We start from the raw sequence: 7,500 nt of genomic DNA, 5'->3' as shown, positions 1-7,500 counted from the left end.
ACTTGTTACTACACTATCACAACATTAGAGTCAAGTACTGGACAATACTACACTTGTATACTTGTTACTACACTATCACAACACCAGAGTCAAGTACTGGACAATACTACACATGTATACTTGTTACTACACTATCACAACATTAGAGTCAAGTACTGGACAATACTACACATATATACTTGTTACTACACTATCACAACATTAGAGTCAAGTACTGGACAATACTACACATATATACTTGTTACTACACTATCACAACATTAGAGTCAAGTACTGGACAATACTACACATGTATACTTGTTACTACACTATCACAACACCAGAGTCAAGTACTGGACAATACTACACATATATACTTGTTACTACACTTTCACAACATTAGAGTCAAGTACTGGACAATACTACACACATATATACTTGTTACTACACTATCACAACACCAGAGTCAAGTACTGGACAATACTACACATATATACTTGTTACTACACTATCACAACACCAGAGTCAAGTACTGGACAATACTACACATATATACTTGTTACTACACTATCACAACACCAGAGTCAAGTACTGGACAATACTACACATATATACTTGTTACTACACTATCACAACACCAGAGTCAAGTACTAGACAATACTACACATATATACTTGTTACTACACTATCACAACACCAGAGTCAAGTACTGGACAATACTACACATATATACTTGTTACTACACTATCACACATACATCATTGTATCATGATACACATCAACACACTCTTGCTCAGAACTTTTCTTGCTCCATCTATAAAATCCTACTGTATCCAATAATAAGTTAATTTATCAAACACAGCAAATACTCTCTGAACGATGTTCAGCCTCCTATAGGTTCGGACAAATAACTCGTATCTTATGACCTTTTCTCTCCGGTGGGAAATATCTTCTGCCTCCACGTTCGCTGTGTGTATAAGTACACGTCGGTGAAGAGAGAAAACATGAATAAGTACCACACAGTTGTTGATAATCACGAGAGGAAACACCAGAGAAGCTCCAGCAGGAAGTAACGGAAACACGACCTTGACCTCGCCGCAGTATCGATGACACACTTGATCTTCGCTGACAAAAGACACGATTATAAGCTCAGGAAGGAAAACAGACTCTTTTCAAACCATGTTCGTGCATCTATGGCTGTGGATGAAGAGAACGTGGATGAAGCGGGAATTTCCCGGAATCTTTTAACCTTCGTCGTGGAAAAACCCCCGAGACACACGAGGCGTCACCAAGATGTGAAGCCGAGGATAACAAGACTGTTGTTCGACGAGCACTGCTTCAAACTGTCGTTTGTGCTTCAGTCATTTGAGGTGATGTTTGAACCAAGACCTGGAGAAGTTTGGCCTTTTGACTGGTTTCGTGAGTCTAGAGTTTCATCATGAATTATTCATTTATAGGATTTATCTCTGAATATATAGAGTTTTTGTTTTATCCTTTGCTTTTGTCATTTTTGTGAGTATTTATTTAAGTTAATATGAACCTTTTTTTTAAGGAAAAGTCCTTGTACATGAGATAAAAAGTGATTTTAAACCTGGGCATTTTATCACTTGATTTTATACATTTAACAAATTTCATTTTCCTCGATGGCTCCTCAAAACAGCTCCTGAATAAATCATGTTCCCTGAATTATTGACATGTCATTGTTTGAAATTAACTTAGAATGTTAGTTCGGTCAAACAATTGAATTTTCAAGATCATCTTGATCTTTAAAGTATATACTTTATTGAATTTTGTTTTGATTGTTTAAGCGCTTTGTGACCCTGGTCTGGAGAAGCTATAAATAAATACTAATTACTTACTTACTTACAATCGTACTCACCTGCAGAACCTGCTGCTCAACAGAACATTGGACCTGAAGACGCATCAGTCCTGGTGCAGAAGCTCTCAGGTTCAGGTTCAGGGAAAAAGCTTCAGTTTTATAATCACACATGGTTAGAAAAGTCAGAACTGAAAATGAAGAATGAAAGCAGAATTCATAAAGTGATTGACAAGTGAGTAGAAACTGGTGTTAAAATCTGTATCGTAGTGTTTTGAAGGTCAACACCAGGCAAACATGACTCGTGGCAAACATTCGTCGTCCATTTCTATAGAGAAGTGAAAAGAAAGACAAGAAAACTGAGATAATAAAACAGGCAGGATAGACATGGACTGAAAGAACAAGCTTGTGTATCATATATATATATATATATTTATATATACAGTATATATGATGGTGTATCATTAGTTTAAAAACTGCCTCCAAGGTCCCTCCACTGTCTTCAGCCTCTGCTGCCAGTTTCTCAGTCGCCGCTCGAGGTCGAGTTAAAGGTCGTGAGTGTGTGAGACGGTAATTGGTGCAAAAAGAAGGGAAACTGTCCACATTGACCGGTTTGAGCAGGTCTGGACCCGCCTGAACCATGATGTCACGTCTTTACGTCATGGGTGAGTTCATGTCATCTCTAATGTTTAGATCAGTCGTTTCTCTTGTCGTTTCTTCCTCACAAAACTAAAGACTTGAATCATTTGCTGCTAAATAAAAACAACGTTTATATTTTTCACTAAATGGACGACAGACGCTTTCAGAGTTTTCTCTTGTTATAAGGAACCAGTAGATGAATAAAAGTAACACTTTCTTTGAGCATTCTTACATTTAAGCTTTGATGGATTCATTCAAAGGTTTTAATGGAAGCAACGAATCACTAAAGTTCACTTCATCTCTGTGTCGAACAAAAACTGCTCTTATAGACGAGAAACATCGAGGTTTCAAGTGAAGGAACTAGTTCATGGTTAAACTAGTTCCTTCACTAGTTCGTCACAGTCGTCACTGAGATCCTTCAAGTCGTGAGTCAATCGTTTGTGTATTTAAAAAACTGTTTCTAACAGAACGAGTGAGTCTGACTGTGATATTGTCTCTTGATTCTCGGACACAAGCTCTATTATTGTTTATTATGTTTGTAAAACAAATGACAATCAATGTTCGATGATGAAAGACAAACTTTATTAAATAATACAGTTAAGTTTGCTGCACATTTGCATGTATGAGTTTAAAGCATTACTTTGAATAAGTAAGTAAGTAAGTAAGTAATATTTATTTATATAGCGCTTTTCGAGACCAGGGTCACAAAGCGCTTAAACAATCAAAACAATATTCAATAAAGTACATACTTTAAAGATCAAGATAATACTGAGAACAACACAGGAGTTCCAGAAAATCAAGGAAAAGCCTGAACAAATAGAAACGTCTTAAGATGTTTCTTAAAGGAGTCAGTAGATCCATCAAGAGCAAAGAGAGAGAAGATCGTTCCAAAGCTTAGGAGCAACAATAATAATAACAAATAAACCATTTAACATTAAATAATCGTTGTGAGTCTAATTAACTCTTGAAACATTAAACTTTTGTATTTACACTGCAATAAATCAACATATATTTATATTAACTGAAGGAAACATCAAATCCACCTGCTGCACCGATGATGCGTTCAAGGGCGTAGGAATTTCAGAACGAAATGTGAAAACAACAAACTTTAACTTACATTTTTCAACTTCAATAGAGTCAATCGTTTCTATATTAACTAAACTGTTTCTGTGAGTCTGACTGTGATATTGTCTCTTGATTCTCAGACACTCGATGTATCTTAATTATCTTTGTAATTATCTTTGTAATTATCTTTGTTATTATCTTTGTAATTAACTATCACGAAACCAAATGACCAGTTTTTATTAGACGTCTCTGTGTAATTGTTGACATTCTTGATCTATGGACCGTATTTTATCTCACAAACCATAATCTTTAGGTCACAATAATACACATAATCTTTTCCGGTGGCTTCATCTTCAACTGTATTGATTTCTTCAGAAGAACATAGTTTATTTTATTTGTCTTTAATTTTTTTTATATTGTTAGAGGAATAAATATTCCAGGAAAAAATGTTGGAAATTCATGAAATTAGGAAAGTAGATATTTTAACATCAATAATCTAAGTCATGTCTTCATAAATATGAGGGACTAGAATTTACAAATGTTATTAGTGGAACAAAAAAGTTCCTTATTGAACAATTTTGTTGAAAAACAAAAGCAAGATCATTTCAGGAGTCGGTTAATGAAATACTTTGATCGTGACTTAGTAAAGTTTGTTCACTTTTGACTCGTTCTTCGAACCTAAACCGTGTTAAAAACTGTAGTTTCGTGCGCGACCTGTAACTCACCCCTTCGCTAGGATTCATGGATTCTGGCTCAAGAGCTTTTATGTGTTTTCCAAGCATGAAAGACAAACAAAGAGCAATTAGACTAAGACATTCCTGGCGTTACGCGTTTATTTACAGTCCCAGAATCCTCTCGCTTTATCGTCTCCCTTTGTGTGGATATTTTACAGGCTTTATGGAAATGCTTCACCGTTCAGGAAACTGTGAGACGCACACAAACCACATGAAGGGGCGACATAGCTCAGATGGTAGAGTGGTTGCCTGCAGTCCAAAAGGTTGCAGGTTCAATCCCAGCTCCAGACAAGCTTGTGTCGTTGTGTCCCTGAGCAAGACACTTCACCCTGATTGCTCCTGATGGTGAACTTGGCGCAAGTGTGCATGCCTACTCCCATCAGTATGTGTGAATGGTTGAATTTCCCCTCGCGGGACTAATAAGGGATTCTAAAAAAAAAAAAAAAAAAAAAAAAAAAAAAAAAGACACATAATCTGATGCTGACTCTCTGCCATCGAGCGCCTCGGGCCTCGCTGGCTTTTCTATAGCGGTCCTAATCAGAGCCAGATCTTCCTCCGGCACCCACACAGCAAGAGGACCCAGAACCATGGGTTCTTCTGGCTGCTGCTAATTGTCTCTCGGGCTCCGTTCTCTCTTGTTGCCGTCAGAGTAGCTTAATGGAGGAGCCTCGGTCCAGAGGAACCAACTGATGAAGAGTTAGGAGGAGCTGGACGCTTGTTGGCCGGAGAGAGAGAGGGATGGAGGGAGGAGAGAGAGAGGGATGGAGGGAGGAGAGAGAGAGGGATGGAGGGATGAGAGGGAGGGGGATGGAGGGAGGAGAGAGAGAGGGATGAGAGAGAGGGATGGAGGGAGGAGAGAGAGGGAGGGATGGAGAGAAAGATGGAGGGAGGGATGAGAGAGAGGGAGAGAGAGAGAGGGATGGAGGGAGGAGAGAGATAGGGATGGAGGATGGAGAGAGAGAGGGATGGAGGGAGGAGAGAGAGAGGGATGGAGGGATGAGAGAGAGGGGGATGGAGGGAGGAGAGAGAGGGAGGGATGGAGAGAAAGATGGAGGGAGGGATGAGAGTGAGGGAGAGAGAGAGAGGGATGGAGGGAGTAGAGAGAGAGAGGGATGGAGGGAGGAGAGAGAGAGGGTTTGAGGGAGGAGCGAGAGAGAGGGATGGAGGGAGAGAGAGGGATGGAGGGAGAGAGAGGGATGGAGGGAGGAGAGAGAGGGTTTGAGGGAGGAGCGAGAGAGAGGGATGGAGGGAGAGAGAGGGATGGAGGGAGGAGAGAGAGGGAGGGATGGAGAGAGAGATGCAGGGAGGGATGGAGAGAGAGGGAGAGAATGAGAGGGATGGAGGGAGGAGAGAGAGAGGGTTTGAGGGAGGAGCGAGAGAGAGGGATGGAGGGAGGAAGTGAAGAGTGAGGGATGGAGAGAGAAGAGGGGAAGTGAAGAGTGAGGGATGGAGGGAGGATAGGGAAAGTGAAGAGTGAGGGATGGAGGGAGGAGAGAGAGAGGGATGGAGGGAGGAGAGAGAGGGAGGGATGGAGAGAAAGATGGAGGGAGGGATGAGAGAGAGGGAGGAGAGAGAGAGGGATGGAGGGAGGAGAGGGGAAGTGAAGAGTGAGGGATGGAGGGAGGAGAGAGAGAGGGATGGAGGGAGGAGAGGGGAAGCGAAGAGTGAGGAATGGAGGGAGGAGAGAGAGAGGGATGGAGGGAGGAGAGGGGAAGTGAAGAGTGAGGGATGGAGGGAGGAGAGGGGAAGTGAAGAGTGAGGGATGGAGGGAGGAGAGAGAGAGGGATGGAGGGAGGAGAGGGGAAGTGAAGAGTGAGGGATGGAGGGAGGAGAGAGAAAGGGATGGAGGGAGGAGAGGGGAAGCGAAGAGTGAGGAATGGAGGGAGGAGAGAGAGAGGGATGGAGGGAGGAGAGGGGAAGTGAAGAGTGAGGGATGGAGGGAGGAGAGAGAGAGGGATGGAGGGAGGAGAGGGGAAGTGAAGAGTGAGGGATGGAGGGAGGAGAGAGAGGGATGGAGGGAGGAGAGGGGAAGTGAAGAGTGAGGGATGAGAGGCCTGTCGAGAAGACGTGAGACTCACGGAGAAATGGAGGGAGAGAGGGATGAATGAAACAAACGTGTTAGTGTTGAACGTTCAGATGTCAAGACGTGTTTCTGACCCTCGACCTTCAGTCTCCACGAGCCTTTGAGCAAGACTCTGATCCAAGAACCAAACAAGTCCTTTAGATCATGGAGTCACGCTGGTCCAGAGAAGACGAGAAGTCGAGACGGTGCAGGTTTTTGTTCCAACCAGTCCAGCACACATTAACCAATCAGGCGTCGGCTTAAACGAGCAGCACCTGACTGTCAATCAACTGATCACTGTCTTCTGACGCCTGATTGGTTCAACTCTACGTGCTCGACTGGTTGGATCCAAAACCTGCACCGTCTCGACCCTCTTCTGGACCAGATTGACACGTGTGCTTTAGATCGACCGTCCCGTGAACTGGGTTATAAGAATAATGGGAGGGACTCACATGACGCATACCTTCGCCAAGGAGCCAATTCTGTTTAACTCAGTACAATATCGTCTGACTATCAGAAACTATCATTTAAAACACATTGGTTACTGTGATGGGTTAAGAAGCTCTTAAGTGCTACTGACGAGGCTCTTAAGATCACTTCCCTGAATCCACGACAGCTTAAGAAGCTCTTTCACTAAGAAGCAAATGAACCACTTTTAACAAACTTCTTAGCGAATGCTCAGAGATCAACGTCACATTTTTATCTTCACTTTTACAAATCGAAATCAATGAAGAAAGACAAACTTTATTAAATAATACAGTTAAGTTTGCCACACATTTGCATATATGAGTTTAAAGAACTACTTTGAATAAACCATTAAACATTAAATAATCGTTGTGAGTCTAATTTGAAACATTAAACTTTTGTATTTACACACTGCAATAAATCAACATATATTTATATAAAACTGAAGGAAACATCAAATCCACCTTTGCTGCACTGACGATGCGTTCAAGGGCGTAGGAATTTCAGAACGAAACGCGGAAACAAACTTTAACTTACATTTTTCAACTACAATATACCAAGTAATATATGGACTTGAAAACATCAAGAAACCCTAAGAGGGAAGTTAAGATCGTGTCTGACAAACACCAGTATCTTACCTCTCCTTCTTAAGAGCCTTCTTAAGAGCCTTCTTAGGTCCTTAAGAACCATCGAATCTGGGAAACGCTGCTTCATTAAAACACCAAAGTCACATGAGAGTA

The sequence above is a fragment of the Callionymus lyra genome, chromosome 17, assembly GCF_982586985.1.
Source record: "Callionymus lyra chromosome 17, fCalLyr1.hap1.1, whole genome shotgun sequence".
Classification (NCBI taxonomy): Eukaryota; Metazoa; Chordata; class Actinopteri; order Syngnathiformes; family Callionymidae; genus Callionymus; species Callionymus lyra.
This window is presented reverse-complemented; position numbering follows the sequence as displayed.